This window comes from Podarcis cretensis (assembly GCF_951804945.1).
Source record: "Podarcis cretensis genome assembly, chromosome: 8".
Classification (NCBI taxonomy): domain Eukaryota; kingdom Metazoa; phylum Chordata; class Lepidosauria; order Squamata; family Lacertidae; genus Podarcis; species Podarcis cretensis.
The window spans coordinates 12166849-12186623 of record NC_137177.1 but is presented as its reverse complement, the minus strand read 5'-3'; positions in this window follow the sequence as shown (position 1 = coordinate 12186623).

Here is a 19775-nt window from a genome sequence, read left to right as displayed (position 1 = left end):
ATGGGCATTTGCAAAGAAGTATTTTCTTTTGTCTGGTATTCAGCTTCACTGGGTCACTCTGGGTTGTAGTTTGGGGAAAATAGGGAATGTGAATGGCATACTGTCCAGTTTCCCCTGGAATAAAGCTGGGGGAGAGCAGCCCCTCCCTTGACACCCCACCTCTTTCTCTTTCTTAATAGCTGGCGAAACAAGCAGGAATGGAATGCCATATTTATACTAGATGAAGAAGCTCTAGTCCTCCAGAGGCTGTTGGACTCCAGCTCCCATTAGCCCCAGCAAGAGCAGCCAATGATCAGGGATGACAGGAGATGTAGTCCAGCAACAGCTGGAGGGCCGCAGGTTCCCTGTTCTGGCTACAGAAGATGAAAATCAATCTGAATGTTGTTTTCTTGGGGGAAATCCTCAACGATGAATCTAAGACAGTACACAAACATTTTATAATGCATTGGGGAATTTGGAAATCAGCTTGATAATGAATCTTTTTGTTACCTGTTGGCTTTGCCTTTTTTGTAACCCTCACTCTTTCTTATTTATTCTGTTTCCGGATTGATCTGCTGGCCTTCAGGGCAAAGCACTACCAAGGCAGCTGACATAAACAATTAAACCCATAAAATACAACCAAGGCAATACAATTAGTTACAAAACTAAAAAACTGCATTCTACAAACAACCTACAGCACAGCGATTCAGATAAAGCATACATCGGATTGGGGAGGGGAGAAGGCAGGAGGGAAGGACACAAAGGTAACACCGTTGGCCCATAAGAAACCCAGCAAAAACCACTGTGGGGCCGTTCCTTCATTAGGACCGAGCAAAAGTCACAAAACAGAGATGAAGGTTTTGAGTTTTCCAGGACCCTTCATCATGCTGGATGTTAAACGAGGAGGGGGGGGGGGGTAAAAGAGAGAAGGAACTGGCTTAACACTAAAGCCGCAACACATACATTGTTCTCAGCCTTCAGAAAGAATGTAGCAAATGGTAGCAGGACTTAATTACCTAGATTATGCTCTCCAAGATGCTGTGCATGTTTCAAGTCACAGCTAGGGATGCTGGAATGAAGGCAACACACCATGGCAGATTCCCCCATTTTTGAAAATATAAAGCTCAACAGACAGCTACCCAGATCAGCCTCTTCTCCAGCCATAAGCAAAAACACACAGGTTGCTCATGGTAGGTAAAGGGTAGTAGCAAAGAGGAACATGGCCATTTTAACATTAGCAAAGCTGGAGATTCAGTGTGCAGTGAGGACAAAGGCAAGTGAGGCCTCTTAGGTAATAGCCACTGGTGCAGGGGGTGTTTGCAAGTGTGTCCCAGTTTTTGTAAGGGAAGCAGCTCTTCCAACAAAGCCTGGCCATGCACTGAAAAATAGCAGCCAGACCACCAGGCTCCCTCTCCCTGTCCCTTTAATCTTTGTAAAACTCAATTTTTTACTTTCCTGCTTGTGGCAGTTTCTCTCCCCACCCCACAATACACGAAAGCCGCTTTCCAATTTATTCAGCTAACTTTGATTTTATGGCTTTTGAGGCATGCCACAGCTCCACCCATCTTGATCTCAGCCACCTACAGAAAGTGCCTGATTTTCTTTCTTTTTTTCCATTAGTGCAGCAGAACGTCCAAAATCTGTGAGATGATATATGACCTATTAGATTAATGAAGATTATTACTAAAAGGCTCTCAGCAAAAATGAGACAAGTAAACTGATTAGTAAAATGATATGTTAGCCTTCCCTTTCATTTTCAAGGAAGGAGAGACGGTAACAGGCCACCTCTGTTCCTAGGCAAGGATTGTGGATGTTTGTTTCCCACACGACAATATAAATAAATAAAGTGAGACGTGTGTCTGCGTGTGCGTGTAGAGGCACATAGTCACTAACAGCTGTGGTACCTAATGTATTGATGCCTGCCTCACAGCTGTATGCAGAGCACATCAGGGACCATGTTTCCTGGTGCATAAGCGGCGGTTTCTCAATATGAAAGCCTATTTAAAAAATCATTATAATAGCAAAGCAAGTTCATTCCCTGCATTGAGCGTATGTCCAAGGCATATAATTGCAAATGGGAGTCTTAAATCTCACCTAGGGCAGCACAGGAGGCTGGTAATACCATGCACTCAAGATGTGCAGAAGGTCAAAGTGAGATCTTGGCTGCCAAGGTCCAGAGGCAGGGGAAACCTCAGATACGTCACCAGGGGGATTTCCACCTGTGAAAGAACCTCACCAACTGTTCTACAGGCTGTCATTGACAGCTGTGGCAGAGGTCATGCTTTGCTTTCCTGGAGGCCCATTGATGGATGAGCTGCCGCAGAGACATAAAATGAGCAGCCCCGCTTCATCACTGTGTGTTGGATGGTGCTACTGAGAGCAAAAGGGATCACAATATAGCAATGTGGGTCAAACTTTCAACGTTAGGAATGCTGTATCTTTAACAGCTGTGGACACGGCGGTATTTTGACAAATGCAACTTTTCAACTCCCTGTGGCCCACTGGCATGATAAACAGAAATTTATTTTTGACATATCTATTAAAGAGATATAGTTGTCCCAATGCTGAAAGCTTGGCAGTGTTTTGACCTTTACAGGGCCTAGGGAATCATAGCAATGAGAGGAGTTATAATACAGGTGGGATGCTGGCTATTGTTAATACCAGACCATCCTCCTTTTGGCTACTGCTTCAGGAAAAGGTGACTGTCTCCAAGTCTCCCATTACTTCCTCCTGAACATGCAGTTTTTCAGGCGCCACCTTCATATGCTCAGACTCTGGCGCCAAAGGATTTTGACTAGAATAGTTCCATGCTCAAAAGCATTAATGAAGACTAGTATTCAAGCATGAATTGAAGGGGTGTGTAGGAGGGCTTGGTAATTATTTTACCACTCTTTAACCACCCTAGTTGTACGAACAAAACGAGCTGTTTAAACGTGCTTTGTGATGATTTGCATGAAGTGATTTTGAGCATGTGGCTACCAAAACAATTTAGATAAGATGTGAGCCAAAAGTGTGGGGGGAAATTAATTAGTTATATGTGTTTTTGTGTCAGAGAGAGAAAATACAAGCCATATTTTCTCATATACACACCCTGCCATGTATGTAAGCCTCCCTCCTACGCCAATCAGCACACCGCAGGGGCTGCAGCAGCCAATCAGACTCCACAACAGGGGGCGAATGTAAAAACAGCCAATCAGCCAGCCGCAACAGGAGATGCAAAACAGCCAATCAAACTGAATGGAAGGGAGAATTCAAGCACCCAATCAGCAAGCCCACACAGATACCAAGGGTATGAGGCTGAAAGCACAAGTTGTGGTGTACAGTGGTCACACAAGCAAAGGGGAAGAAGAAATGAAGTCTGTTGTTTCAGATACCTTGCAATGCTGGTGGCAAATCTTTCAGAAACTTTCATACCTGCAACTGCCTTCTTTGAGCAGCATGTTAAACAGCTCCAGAGCCGAGTAAACTCAGGGTGCAGGGGGGCCCTCAGAACTGCATTGCTCACCATTTACATCTCTAAGTGGGGCCAGCAAGAAAATGTTGCAGACAGTGCGTCCTCTCTCCTGAAATGAGTGCTCCTGTTCAGGGTTCCAGACAGCCATTCTCATAAAGCAAGGCGTTCCACATCCCTTTCTCCAACTGTCTCCGTCCACTCTGAGAGTACTGAGCATACTCTTTGAGAGTACTGGTCCTCTTTGGGCTGTTTTCTGTTAAGAGTTGCCTTCATAGGTTCTGTTATGTATTCAGCAGTCTGTGTTTGCCTGAGCTTGAGTCTGGACTAAGGATTCTGAGCTCGTGTGTTCTGATTCGTTACATGATATCCAATCACAGAACATTCAGGATTTTGTTGTTGTTTAGTCGTTTAGTCGTGTCCGACTCTTCATGACCCCATGGACCAGAGCACGCCAGGCACTCCTGTCTTCTACTGCCTCCCGCAGTTTGGTCAGACTCATGTTTGTAGCTTCGAAGACACTATCCAACCATCTCGTCCTCTGTCGTCCCCTTCTCCTTGTGCCCTCCATCTTTCCCAACATCAGGGTCTTTTCCAGATTCAGGATTTAGGGCTCTGCAATTGGCCCTTAAACTCCAAGTCGTGATTCGCAGCTTGGAAGTTTAGACAGCCAATCACGTTGGGAGTGGCCCAGGCTTTCAGGAATGTACAGTGGTACCTCGAGTTACATATGCTTCAGGTTACATACACTTCAGGTTACAGACTCCGCTGACCCAGAAATATTACCTCGGGTTAAGAACTTTGGTTCAGGGTGAGAACAAAAATCGTGCTCCGGCGGCGCGGCGGCAGCAGGAGCCCCATTAGCTAAAGTGGTGCTTCAGGTTAAGAAAAGTTTCAGGTTAAGAATAGACCTCCCGAACGATTTAAGTACTTAACCTGAGGTACCACTGTATATAAGCAGTTGCTTTGCCCCCGTTTCCCAGTTATGTAGTTCAGTAAAGGTTCTTGCTGTTATTCTCTCATGGGAACCTGCCTACACCTCAGGTTTCTCCCCCCCCCCAAACTTGACATTCCCCAAGCATGCAAAGACTTCCCTTCTCGCACTTTAAGATTATTTAAAAAAAATAAAATCTGTGACAATTTGTACTAATACCCCTTAACACGCATCCTCTTCCCACCTAAAGCTGTATCCACTCTCTTCTTCACTTTGCATCCAGAGTGCTCCAACTGCTGGTTCGGGAAGCTGTGTAAACACAACGCTAGCCATATTTATCTTTTCTCTATCCTGCCATTTCTTATGAAATACAGTACTGCATTTTAATGTGTTTTCCTCTAAATCAGCTTTGGTCTAAATTGAGAACAAAAATGACCTAGCTGTATTTTAAGGCAGGAAAATTTACACAGTCATAGTTTCCTTCAATACTCCTTTCACTTGAACCACAGAAGATGTTTTTCTATTTCTACATACCCTGTGGTTCCAAGCATGCTGATGCTTCCTTGTCTCCCAGTGGCACATTTTGGCTACAATCCTGGTGGCACTCAGCACCCAAATTTGCTCTTAGGAGGAATAATAATAAAGTACACCAACGTACACGGTGCTTTGCAGAGTAAAAAACAAAGTCTCCTGTTCTAAAAAGCTTACAACCTAACTCTGAAAAGTAAGTGAGTAAACAAAGGAGTGGTACCAACTTAGGCTGCACCTACACCAGACATTAAACAGTCATTCCCCCCACCCCACTCCAAAATCCTGGGAATTGTAGTTTGTCGGTCACAGAGCTGTAACTTCTAGAATGTTTAACAAAGTATTGCTTCCAAGATTCTTTGAGGGAAATCATGTCTGTGCAAGTGGTATCAGAGTGTTCTAAATGGTGTGGGTGTAACTTCAATAGCAATTTCCACTTCATAGCATACATACTCTCCTTACTTCTCCAACAACAGCAACAGTTTCCCTCCTTTCCAGCATTTCAGATCAAAATACTCGCCTGCTCCCCTGCCTAGCATCAGTGTCATTTAAGCACCAATTCACACAATCATAAGGCACAAGCTGAAAATGCTACACATGCTGGATCTCATCCCAGGGCCAACCAAATGCATTCAGCTGCCCTGATGGAATGTTTTGTGAGCATTTGTGGCAGTGTGTATAGATCTGAGCCCTGCACCATGGGGCAGGAGGCCAGCCAACTGATAGATTTGCAATCGTGGCAAATGTTCACATACCAGCCAAAAGCCTTCAGAACAGTACCGTTAATCGTATCCCAATACTGTAAAAACTAACTCGGCAGCAAACATGCATAAATGCCTCTGGATTTAACCCACTGGCTTAATGCCACAAGATGCTGTGGGGATCATTAGTTTAGATAATTTGGAACAGGGATTAGATATACAGGCTAACAAGAATAGGTAAATGGAACATCCATGAACAGCACAGATAGGCAAACTGTGGCCCTCAGCTCCATTTCATGCAGCCCTTGACCTAATTTTATGCAGGTAGCAAGGAGGGAATAAACAGGAGGAAGGGTTAGCAGAAAGAGAATGGGAGAGAGAAAGTAGAAGGGAAAGGGGATAACTGCATACATCTTGTGCTCTGGCCCCACCCAAGTCCATAGCCAGTACATGTCCCCTGACAGATTATCCCCAAGAGAACGTTGCCTTCAACAGGGGAAAAACTGTTTGCCCATCAATGGAGGCTAGTTCTGAGAGCAGATGGACCACCACCCCAGCAACTCCAATCTGTCCTCAACCAGCTTACCTCCTTACTTACAACCTGTCCAGGGGGCGGCACTGGTTGTCAATTTCCTCCTGATGAGTTTCAATGTTGCCTTAGCAAAGCTCAGAAAGGAGGAAGAAAGAGCAAATTGGCTTTAGCTCCACCTACTGTTGGCCTCCTGCATTACACTCCACTAGTCCCAATGGACACCAAACACGACTCCTGCCCACCCATCACGGACAGTGTACAGCTGAACACTGGATGACAGAAATGAGCAACATTTTTGTTTGCCTCACTTGTGGATTTCCTGGGGGCTTCTGTGTGGTCACTGTGGAGAACAGGAAACTGGATTAAATAAAGGCTTGGTATGTGTCAGGGGTTCAGGAGCAGAGGCACAGCGGTCTAGGGTGGAGACATAGAGCTGCACGCCGCGGCTTTGAAATGGAAACTGAACCTTAATAAAGACTTTTGTATATAGCAAGAACTGGCGTTGGTCCTTTGTGAGCTGGGACCTTGGGCAGCTCTGACAGTAAGCTCCATCTCAATAAAACCTTCGCAGCGTGAGTTGGCGCAGCGAGGGGCAAAACTTGGTGTTTTGCGAGCTCACGAAGATCGGCAAGGATGGCTACAGAGGAGAAAGTGACAGCCCTGCAAGAAGCAGTCACGAGGCTGTCCATGGAAGTAGCAGCATCCAGAAAGAGAGAGGAGGAAGCAGTAGCGTTCTGCAAGGATCTGCAAACCAGGTGGGAACTTTTGACCAAGGAGGGGCTGCCAGGTCCCAAGCCGGAGGGGACTGGCCTCGGAAAGAGGGGGGGCAGCATCGTATCCCATTTCGACGGGAACCTGCAGCAGTATCCTAACTTCAGGGCAGACATAGTTTTCGCGCTCAATTTGCTTCGGAAAGACTTTAGAGATGAGGAGGAGAAAGTGGGGTTCATAATAACTCATCTGCATGGGGAAGCAAAATCGTGGCTGCGCAATTTATGGCGCGAAAATGACCCCGCCCTCAAAGATTCTACAGCTTTTATCAAGGCTATGGACGCTTGTTTTAAATCAACGGTTGATGTGGATGTGGCCAGGAGGGAAATGCATGGTTTGAAGCAGGGGAAAGCCACTGTGAGACAATATCACTCCCGCTTTTTTGCGTTGGTAAATGCGCTGGGCTGGGAGAAAGACTCAGCTGCTGTCCGAGACCTGTTCTGGGAGGGGCTGAATGGGGCTGTGAAGGATGAAATTGCGAGGGGGGAGAGACCCAACAGCACCACGGAAGTCGTCCAAAGAGCGCTGGCGATAGGGGTGCGTCTGGAAGAACGCCCTTGGAGCAAGGATGACGGACGTTTGGGACGCACACAAGCCAGATCAACTCCTTTCCTACCCAGAGAGACAGAGCGCGCCCAGTCCACGCCTCCACTGGGAGGGGGAGAAGAGCCGATGGAGATAGGTGGTGCCAGGGCTCAGACAGCAACCAGAGCCCAAACACCAGGAGCAGTAAAGGCGAAGCCTCCTAGAGGGAGCAGGAAGTGTTACATCTGTGACAGTGCACAGCACATGGCCAAGGAGTGCCCCCAGAGGCTCCAAAAGCACACTGCAGCCTCAGCAACAGTAAAAGGAACAGTTCAGCAGGAGCAACAGCTACAGGGAAACGACGAAGCCTGGCTGGAGGCAGAGGCACTGGGGCCCAGCCAGGCGAGTCAGTGAAGCAGTCCCCAGAGACTTTACAGCCCATAGACCCACTCCCGCCCAAACCGGTGGTGCAACTCACTGCATCGCTCCAGCTACCCAATGGACTCACTATGGAAGTGCCCATTACCATTGACTCTGGTAGTAATGCAGACTTTATAGGAGTGGATTTCATCAAGCAACATAGCATAGCGCTCCTGCCAGCCACGATGCCCCTGAAAGTTGTCACGGTCGATGGAAGAGAATTGCTGGGAGGACAGGTGGTACAGCAAACGCCGCCAATGGTTATGCGAATTGGAAATCACGGGAAGTCATCAGCTTCAATATCACCCACCTGTCAGACACGCCCATAGTATTAGGCATGAGTTGGCTGCACAGGCACAGCCCGGCATTAGCATGGTACCAGCGTCAATTGACCTTCTGCTCCTCCTACTGCGCAGAACACTGCATCCTGACTAGCCAGGAGGATGAGGGGCAGGAGGAAGACCCGCAGCTACACTTAGGCACGCTGCAAGCGGTACCCCACAAGTACAAGGCGTTTTTAGAGGTCTTCTGCGAAAAGGAAGCGGACAAGCTGCCTCCCCACAGGCCCTACGACTGCAAGATTGACCTCCTGCCGGGGGCGACGCTGCCGACTGGGAAACTGTATTCCATGTCTGAGGACGAACTGCAGGAATTCAGGGAGTTCATAGATCACAACTTGAAGCGGGGATTCATCCAAGAATCCAAAGCAGTGGGGGGCAGTCCCGTGTTTTTCGTGAAGAAAAAAGACACGCCCCAAAAGAGGCTTGTAGTTGATTACAGGGTCATAAATTCGAGGACGAAGCCCACGGAATTCCCCATGCCCAAAATCGACGACCTACTCGCAACGGTGAGGAAGGGACGCATCTTCACCAAGCTGGATCTTCGAGGAGCGTACAACCTCATACATGTGCGGGAGGGCGATGAGTGGAAGACAGCCATGTTTACGCCTTTGGGCACCTATGAATACTGAGTTATGCCATTTGGTTTACAAAATGGCTCCCATTGTTTCCAAGCCTTCATGCACCACGTGTTAGCGGGACTCCTCTACAAGAAGTGCGTCTGCTTCCTAGACGACATCCTGATTTTCTCGGAATCGCAGGAGGCTCACGAGAGAGACGTCAAGGAAGTCCTGCAGAGACTGCGGGAGCACAGACTTTACGCCAAACTGGAGAAATGCCAGTTCGACATGACGGAGGTGGATTTCCTGGGCTACAAGCTGTCCGTCAAGGGACTCGCCATGGACAGCACCAAGGTCCGATCGGTGTTGGACTGGAAGAGCCCGCGCAATCGGAAGGAGGTCCAGAAGTTCGTCGGCTTCGCCAACTTTTATCGCAAGTTCATCAAGGGGTTCGCAATGGAGACGGCAGCCATCACGGACACCCTCAGCTCCAAGAAGAAGAAGTTCACCTGGACGGACCAGGCGGAGCAGTCCTTTCAGAGACTCAAGCGTCTATTCGCGTCCGAAGAACAGCTGCTACACGTCAACCCCAGCAAACCAATGAGGGTTGAGACGGACGCCTCGGACAGAGCGGTGGGGGCGGTCCTGTTGCAGCAAGATCCGCGAGGGGACTGGAGGCCGTGCGCATTCTACTCCAGAAAACTCAGCAAGTCGGAACAGAACTACACCATCTGGGACAGGGAGTTGCTGGCCATTCATGCAGCCTTCAAAGCGTGGCGGCACTTCCTCATCGGAGCCAAACGCACGGTACAGGTCCGCACGGGCCATAAGAACCTGGAGTACTGGCGCACGGCGCGGTTCCTGAACCAGAGACACATCGCTGGGCGGTGTTCTTTGCGGATTTCGACTTCAGGATAGAATACATCCCGGGAGACAGCAACGTCATGGCGGATGCGCTATCCAGGAAGCCGCAGTATCTCGAGGAAGCGGCACCGGTGGCGGCCAAGCACATTTTCACACCGAAGGCGTGGGCGTGCGCTTCAGCTATCGTGGACCTGGACACGGTACGTCGCGCGCTGCAGGTGGATTCGTTCGCACAATCCAAGATGGAGGAGGTGCGAAGAGGCACTGCGAAGGACGACGAGTTCCAGATACGCGATGGACTGCTCATCCGCAAAGGGGCCCTTTACGTGCCGGGAGACGACCTCTGCGCGAAAGTGCTGCAGCAGTTACACGACGCGCCCAGCGCTGGGCATTTCGGCAAGGACAAGACGGCGGAATTAGTAGCCAGAGACTTTTGGTGGCCCAAGATGAGGGGAGAAGTCGCGGATTACGTCACTAGGTGTGACACATGCCAAAGGGCCAAACCAGTACACAGGCCGCCGGCAGGACTGTTGGAACCGCTACAGACGCCGCTCGGACCGTGGGAGAAAGTGGCCCTGGACTTTGTCACAGATCTGCCCAGTTCGCGAGGCAAAACAGCGGTACTCGTGGTTGTAGACCTGTTCACCAAGATGGCGCATTTCATTCCTTGCGCGAAGGTGGCCACAGCGGAACAGACAGCCAAGCTGTTCATAGACCACGTGTTCAAGGTTCACGGCTTACCACGGTCCATCCTGTCCGACCGGGGTCGTCAATTCATCTCGAGCTTTTGGCAGAAGCTCCTGGGCATCCTGAACGTCAAGATCAACTTAGCGTCGGCACGCCACCCGCAGACCAACGGACAAGCGGAGAGGGTCAACGCCATCATGCAGCAGTACCTGAGATGCTACGCGAATCAACAGCCCGCGACCTGGGTGGACTACCTACCGCTGGCCGAGTTTGCCTACAACAACACGAAGCACGTGTCCACAGGGGTGACACCGTTCTTCGCCAACAATGGGCGGCATCCCAGAACCTTCCCGGGATTAGAGAAAGTGGGGGAGGGGGACACACAGGGAGCAGAGGCTTGGGCAGAGGAATTGCGGGAGGTCCACGAGCAGCTCCGAAGGAATTTAGAACTAGCAAAGCAAGCATACAAGGTGCAGGCAGACAGGCACAGGAGAGTCGGGGAAGACATCCAGGTGGGGGACTGGGTCTGGTTAGCAGCCCAGGCAGTGCCGGCCAGGACGTTAGCTAAGAAGAAGCTCAGACACAAACAGCTAGGGCCTTACCAAGTCGAGGCTCAAATCAATCCGGTAGCTTTCCGGCTGACACTCCCGGAGGGCTCCAGAATGCACCCGGTCTTTCATAGATCAGTGCTCACACCCTACAAGGAACCCCACAGGTTTCAGGCGCCAGGTAACACACCAGACCCACCCCGCAAATCGCCAACGGGGGGGGGGGTCACCGAGAGCAGGGCCACTCAACGAGGTCACAGAGATTTTGGACTCGAGATGGGTGGAAGAGGGGGTTGAATATCTCCTCGCCAGAGAAGGTACCCCGGCCAGCACCAACAGCTGGGTACCGTACTACGCGGTGGAGGAGCACTACCTCAAAGACAAGTTCCATGCACTCTTCCCACACCGACCTATGCCGGCAGATTATTTCGACGAATATCTTTTCACACCCACACTTTCAGCCAGCACGTTCCAGGGGTTCTCATCAGATGAGGAACCAGCACCCGACACACGCTCCCCGGAGGGATCACTCTCGGGGTCTGTTACAGACCGCTCTTATTGGTGGGACGATCAACCGGAGGTGGGGTGGAGCAGGGAACTGCTGAAGGGGCCTTGGCAGGCAGCATCCCCCGAGGCGACCGGGGGGGAGACGGACATGGACGTGTTGGGGGAGGATCCTGGGTTCGAGCACAGCTGCAGAGAGATGGAAGCAGAGGAGATCGACGTCGACGAGCCCATTCCGGACTGGCCGGACCCAGCCGGCCAGCTGCACACCAGAGGGGAAGAACTGTATCCCGCACTCACCCCCACAACACTGGAGCACCCGGAACCCGCATCCGAAGAGGGGGAGGGGGAAGGGGGGGCTTCGAGGGGGGGATGGATGTCGGGGGTTCAGGAGCAGAGGCACAGCGGTCTAGGGTGGAGACGTAGAGCTGCACGCCGCGGCTTTGAAATGGAAACTGAACCTTAATAAAGACTTTTGTATATAGCAAGAACTGGCGTTGGTCCTTTGTGAGCTGGGACCTTGGGCAGCTCTGACAGTAGGGCTCTTATTCTTGTCTGGATCAACTGACAAGAGACCAACGTAAGTGCTAAGCCTTGCATCGTCATCCTCTCACTAAAAGCAACTGGCTGGAAATGTTTCTAAGTGTTTATAAGTACACATTTGTAGCCCTCAAAATAAATGATATGCATATTTTTTTTTAATTATGTGCAGCTGTTAACAGAAAGAAAGCTTTCCTTATGGATTTCCGCTTAAAGAAGATAAGAAATTGTTCATGCACCCCAATCTGTTCCAATGCTCTGTGTGCCAATTTGTTAACACCATATTAGAAATCTTACATTTTGAGATTAGAGCTCAGTAAAAATGTCCAGGCTTTTAAAGGTATAAAAAAGCAGCCAATGGATTGCTCCCATCCCCAACTAGAGCTTACTAGAATGTTAACTTCAGTCTTTAAAATTTGTGCAAGTGCTTAAAGGAGGACAGTTTCAAATGGCGGGGGGAACATTTTTGTGTGTAAAATTTAGCTTGGAGAAAAAGTGTCTGGGAGGCTGGCATGTGTGTGTTTTTGCATATAAAAACACACATGTGTGGGAATCCTGGTTACTGAGACTTTTAAGGTAAGTTGTATTTGGGGTTTCAAGCCTTTATGCCTAGCCAGCAGAACTGGGGAAAAAATACTTTTAAAAACTGACCTGACATTTTCCTCAGACCTCAGGGAATGTTTAAGGCAGCAGTGTGGGAGGGGTTGAAAGCAAGAAAAATCACATATATTGACAAATCTTACTACAGTACTTTCAATGAGAATCATTAAACAAACAGGAAAGGAAAGAGCACACACTAACAATTTAAAAGCGACTACTTCCTGCATGGAATAATGGGACTGTGGTCACGGTTCATATGCAATTCCCCCAAATTGCAAGGGAGTGCAAATAAACAGAGATAGATAGATGGGGGGGGGGGGGAGAGATAGGGAACTATCTGGTCCTGAGCAACCATTTCAGCGGTAACTTTTTAACAATTGCACCAGGACATCCCCCCAAAAGCCCCTGAAATGTCTAACCCAACATCAGCTTTGGATCAATAGAATAATTGCTCTGGCAACCTATACAGCTAAATCAAACAACTATCCTCTTCTGGAGGCATGGAAATTTCGGCCATTGCCGCACCTCACCTCTGAATGGTGTAGGGTTGCCAAAGGATTAGGAAAAAACCCAACCAGGTCTGCTCTTCCGCCTTTAACAGCCACTTTAAGAAGTGTGGCATGCAACTTCTCTAAATACATCAAATCCAAATCTTGTTCTGCAGAAATCAACAGGTGGCCCCTTTTTATGGTGCGAGAGCAAACGCATCCTGTTAATTTCTGCAGATCAAATCACTGTTAAAGACAGAGGAGGAGGGGCTGGCTTGAAAACTGGCCTCCCTACCAGATCCAGACCACCACCACAAATGTTGGACCTTTTCGTTGTGACCATGACACTCCCAGAGATACAATATTGGTTATATATTTTGTGTGGACCATTTCAGTTCATATTGACCTGGTCCAAAAATGCAGAGCTGCGCACATCACATCTGGTTATAAACCAACTGTACACAATTTGGCCAAGGCAAATGAACCTCTGGTCAATTTAAATATAATTATTGTACAGCTTTCCCTCTCCCAGCAGTGGACCTTGGCGCCCTAGACATTTCCCTCACTCAGCCACTGAGGACTCCTCAGTGTCCCACTCAGGCCTTTCCCCATAGCTAGGCCTAATGGCACTTCAAATGTCAAAATTTCACTGTCCTTTTACCTGAATGTGGCTTCAGGCGGCAAGTGGTGTCTTAGAATGGGAGCAGAAAGGCCTTCAGCTACAACATCTCGCACCTTTTCCCTCAGCAGAGCCTCCAGCAATGCTCTGGAGACTTTTTTTGCCTCAGCTAAGCCTCAAGCTCCTGAATGACACACTTTCCTCTGCTGGGTGGAGGCTACCAAACACCCCTCAGTGAGGCTTCCCTCCTTAAATCTATTGCCCTTTAAAAGAGAAAAGAAAAGGCCCTATCACAACATCTCCCTTGCCTAGGAAATTAGCCTGAAATGCATTCACTTGAGTGCCACCTTGTGGATAATGCCAGGCCCCACACCAGCGCAAGGATAAAGTCTTCTCCAAAATCCATCATCCCTTCCAGAGCTCAGCTTCTGCCAACCCTACATGTGTCACACTCGCTCTTAATTAAATGTCAACGACATCTGAAATCTGAAATGTTTAAGTTAGAGAATTGCTAATTTTGGCTTTGAACACACGAGGAAAAAAAATCAAATTTAGAAAACAAGCGTTGTGGCTGAGGTGAGGGATATTCAATTTTGAAAGCCCTACTTCAGTTAAGGAGGACGTGCTGTTCGCCCCCGTCGGTAGCGGCATTCCAAATTTGGACAAAGGCAAACGTTAGAATCTCTTCAAGATGCAAATTCCAAGGAACTGCTTTGGATTTTGAATGGGTGCCTGTCGGCATGAATATCCACTCATTTGAAATGCGCCCCCATCCTCAGTACACTGATATTTAAACCAAACTAATCCCAATGAAATTGTAATGATGCTGGAAACATCATCAGAGTTGTTTACTCAATCACGCCGGGCCGTGTGCTGATGTTGGCTCCAACTCTAGGATGAATCATAACCCTGCCTTGTTGATGAAGATATATTCCCTCCTCTCCCTTATCTCCAGCTTTAATAATGATTTCAGCTGGGGTGGGGAGCAAGAGCTCTCTGCTCTGGCAAACGAGGGCCCATCCCAGAGCTATAGGGTGCCATTAAAAGGAAACATCCAAAAATGACTGACTGAAGGCATCAGGCCCCCTCCAAACTATTTTGCTTCCCCAAGTGATAAATCTCAGCCCCCTCCACTCAAGCTGAGCAGCTGTAAACAACAGCTGCTGCGTCCCTTTCAAATCCCGCTTCCAGATCAGCGGCACTATCAGAAACGCATTACTTCGTTGCCTGTCGCTTGTCGAAGGCGCCATTTAAAAATTTGCAACGCTCCTCTCCGCTGAAGGCTGTAAATCTCCCCCATTTTAATGCCTCTTTATGGGTGGCAAAGGAGCGACAGGTGGGGTGGGGGGAGGCCCATCAGGCCCCCGCTGTTACGTATATTGAATTAACAATTCTTAGCAGCTCTAATTATTTCCAGAAGGGCCTCTCAAAAGACGGTTGGAGAGAGACTGCAGCATATTAAAAACCCGTTCCACACGATTTCCGCTCAGTCCCCTGCACAAACACTGCCACACTTTCCCGCTCAGCGTTTAACAAGCAAGTCTTGTCCTGGCCACTGAGAGCCAATTTTTCATGGATCCCAACCTGCATTGACGAGAGACGCCTTTAAACCAGGGGGTGCCTAAACTCTGGCTCCCCAGGAGCTCAACTCATTAGCTTATGTCAGGGATCAACATCTACCTTTGGCAGTCCTTGACAGCAACAAATGACAAACTCCTCCTAACACCCCCAGAACGCCTCCTTCCTCCTCCTCTGACAGGATTTCCAAGACGCTTTTTACTGCAAAAGCTACACTGGTGCCAAAGGGAGAACAGGCTGTTCTGCCCCTTTGACATAGTGTGCCCTTTTTTTGCCAAGGGGGACTGAAGCAGCCGTTTCCCAACACTGCCCTCCGCCCATATGAAAACCTCAGTGGCCTGGCTTGGAAGAGAAATGAGAAGAAAAATCAGCAGCAGACTGAATTACGTGCAGAAAGGAGAAAAGTATAGCAGGAAAACAGCCCGACGGGAATAGAGGCCTATGCCACCAACATCTAACGTCAGCCCTGTGGCATGTGGTTCTTGCACTCTAGAGGCTATTAAGGTAGCCTAGATATCTATTATTTAATTTGCATTTATGCAGAATTATAGCTTACGCTGCCACTTTCTTATTCCACTCATGCTACCTCTAGGCACATATTAATCGGTAAGCACCCCGTGGGCCTGATCAGGCGTGTCTAAGCCCCTGCCTCTTCTGTGGAGCTTTTCGCCCCAGTAAAGACTGGATAGGTTTCACCTGTTTCATTCCTGCATTACAGGCTTTTGAAAGGCAGAGAAGCAAGGACAGTGGAAGAGTTGGCAATCCCGGCACGTGTCCCCTATTCAAGACGACAAACACACAGCCCTTTAAAACGAAGACTGCAATTCTATAAACTAACGGGGCTCGTTTCTCAGCCAACATATAGCATTGCCCTGTAACACACGAGCTTTTGTGGGCTAGCACTCGTTTTGTCTGATGCTTGAATTATTTCTTATAGACAGGCAGAAATGTAGAAGGGATCGGAATTAAACCAGACCAAGAGACCGTGAAATTCAAGAACTTACCTTTGACAACCTTTTGTCCCCACACTTCACAACAGTTTCTCTATACCCACACGTGCGTTTTACACACACTCACACACCTGTCAACCTGCAACATTCAAAGAAGTAGGCTCTATGAGAGTTTATGTCACAACAAATTTAAGAAGACCCTAAGAAGGCTAGATCAGGCCAACAGCCCATCTAGCCGAGTATCCTGTTTTCACAGGGGCCGCCCAGATGCCTATAGAAAGGTCAAAAGCAGGACCTGAGCACAAGAGCACTCTCGCCGCTCGAGTTTCCCAAAAACTGGTATTCAGAGGCTTATTTCTTCCAACACTGGAGGTAATTTCAGCAATGGATTAACCGCACAAAAACACACACAATCCACTAGAATTTGTGTCAACAGGCTAATGGCAGAGCCAAAGTCTGCTCTCCTTTGGTACAGCAATCTCAAAGTAGAATCACAGAATTCTAGAGCTGGAAGGGACCACGAGGATCATCTAGTCCAACCCCCTGCAACGCAGGAATCTGCAATGCAGGTAAAGGGACCCCTGACCATTAGGTCCAGTCGTGACCGACTCTGGGGTTGCGACGCTCCTCTCGCTTTATTGGCCAAGGGAGGCAGTGTAGTTTCCGAGTCATGTGGCCAGCATGACTAAGCCGCTTCTGGCGAACCAGAGCAGCGCACAGAAATGCTGTTTACCTTCCCGTCAGAGCAGTACCTATTTATCTACTTGCACTTTGACGTGCTTTCGAACTGCTAGGTTGGCAGGAGCTGGGACCGAGCAACGGGAGCTCACCCCGTCATGGGTATTCAAACTGCTGACCTTCTAATCAGCAAGTCTTAGGCTCTGTGGTTTAACCCACAGCACCACCCACGTCCCTCCAGAGTGGGGCTCAAACTTGAGGCATCTAATCATAAGCCTGTATTTTTATTAAGGCTTGATCAGGGCCTGTATCTTAAAATGAGCTTAAAGATCTTCAAATGTTTCATGCCAGGCAGAAGAGCAGCTGCCTAAGAACCTTGGCAAGATGTTTATTCTCCTAGACAAGGGGCCCCCCTGATTTATAGCAGAAAACAATTCTCAAAGTCAAAGGGAATTACAGGCTGACAGCCAAGGTTCCACTGACCCTACATATTACAGAAGATAAAAAAAGAGATAAACATAATTAAGAGTGGGTAAATAGTAAAATAAAACCATGTGCCTCCCATTCAACTTGAGCCATATTTTCCTAAGGTTCAAAGGTCAAGAGCAGTGAAAAAGGCAACTGGCTTGGCTGGAGAAGAGGTTTTCTTTCTATTTTTGAGGCTGGAAACTGTTCCTTACTTTGAAAAGGTTTATTCTTCTAAAAAGCTATCTATGTTATGTATTAAAAATATATTGGCTTAAATGTAATTATGCAAAGGAATTAGAAGCTAAGAAATGTTAAATCCTTATGCTAGATTCTTATTTCATATAGTTGGAAGAGATCACAGGGGCCATCAGCCACCAGCCTAGCCCCCCCCCCCTTGCCAAACAGGAAACATCATTAGAGCATTTGTCAAGCTTTTGTTTAGAGACCTCCAAAGGAAGGAGATCTTTCAGTGATGATCCTTGACATCTGTTTAAGATAAAAATTTGAGATTAAACCATTTGTTTTGGAGGGCAATAGGGCGAGGTGAGCTGGTAATTAAGGTTCCTTGTTGAGACACATGTAAGATATATTACTACTTATTTGTCATTTATAGATAGAAGAATATATAGCTTTTTGTTTCCCATAAAAGGACAAGAGGAAATGGGTGTATCTTTTGTGATTGGTTCTAGCAAACAGCCAATAGGAATTTCAACCAGGCTGATTGGACAGAGGCAGCCACAGGAGGAGCAAGGGGGCTGGATTAAGGAAATATAAGTGCTGGCCAGAATGGCAGGAGGCCAGGCCAGAGCTTGGTAACCATATACCACTGTGCCTCATATTTATTTGTCTGACAAATAAATTATTATTTTAATTTCTCTATTGCTGCGTTGAATATTTCATTCCAGCTAAGCGTTAACCACAAGCAGGGTGCTACAAACTCACAACCCTGAGATTCAGTCTCATGCTGTACCAACTGAGCTAGCAGTTTTGTCTATCTGCTCTCATCGAAAGTCTCTTGAAGACAAGGTTTAAATGTTAGGAAGAAACCTGCACTGGATGCCACTAGAGTTGTGTATGTCTATATCATGCAAAAACACACGTACAAAAATGTAAATTCCAGAACTAGCAGTGGCTATGATTCCTCCATACAGCACCCAGGATGCCAACCTTAGAATGTAATGCATCATCTGAACATCATCAGTGAGGCAGGTGCTGCAAATACAGCTCCAATTTGGAGGTGGGAGTTGGCAGCGCAATAAAAACAGACTTAAAGTTTGTGTTTTCCTGGTGTGTTGATTCACCGAGATACAATGGCTTACACAGGCAAGTTTTGTGTACACTATCAGATTATGCCAAATGTCCTCATCTCTACTGCACAGCAGCTTGAGATACCCATTTTCCCAGGAGTGGCGCAAATTCTTAATTGAGTTTGTAAAGTGCTGAGCTCCTGAGAGGCATTCCAGAAGTGTACATTAGCATCAAGCTGCAGAGAAACACTCTTGGGCTTCAGCGCCACCGTCAAAGTCACAGTTAAGGCTGAGGTGGCAGTTTTATTCCAAATTCCCATGTTTTAAATCATTCATAAACTTCAGGGAGGAAAAAGCCCTTGGGGCTAACCCACAATTCATGCAGTCTCTAAGTGTTGTTTTATTTTTTTTTAAAGGAACAGATTTGAGGGTTGCATAAAAAAATAAAGATGGAATGTTGAAACAGGTAAAAGTACTTTATTTACGCAACAGTTAAATTCTGGAACGTGCTCCCACAGGAGGCAGTGATGGTCACCAAATTGGATGGCTTTAAGAGAGGGGTGGACAAATTCATGGAAGCTATCAATGGGTACTATGATGGTTATGCTGTCTCTAGGTGGAGAAAGTAACGCTTCTGAACAAGTTACTGGAAACTGCAGGAGCGCTCCTGCTCGAATCCTGCTTGCTGATTTCCCAAAGGCAACTGTTAAGATGTCAAACTAGATGGGCCACTGGCCTGATCCAGCTGGCTCTTCTTATCCACCCCAGAATTGCAGCGGGAATATAAAGACCAGGAAGCAGAGGTAAAGAGAGAAATACACCACTCTCCCAGTTAACTTTTTATTTCAAATCAAGTTCATATCCAACCGCCATATTCTCCAAATTAACACCAGACCACAGAATATTTGTGTTGCCTATAGCTCTCATTGAGTAAATTTCTCACATTTAAGCAGTTTGCCATCAGGGAAGTCTGGGGCAAGGGCATCACAAGCTAAAATTAACATCTCAGTTCCAACACCTACCAGAATGTCAAACGGTCAGTCAAGACATAAAAGCGAGTTGTCAGCAGCGAGTATAAGAACAGTGGCAAAAGAGAATTCATTTTCTGATGAGGGGTTTAATCCAATAAAAAATTGCACTGGAAAGGCAGGGCAAAGGTACCCACTTTAATAAAATTTAGCAACTGTTTTCATCAAACAAGCATAAGTTTTCCATATGGAATACACAAGACGCAAATCAGAGGGTTGTGAACTGATTACAGAATC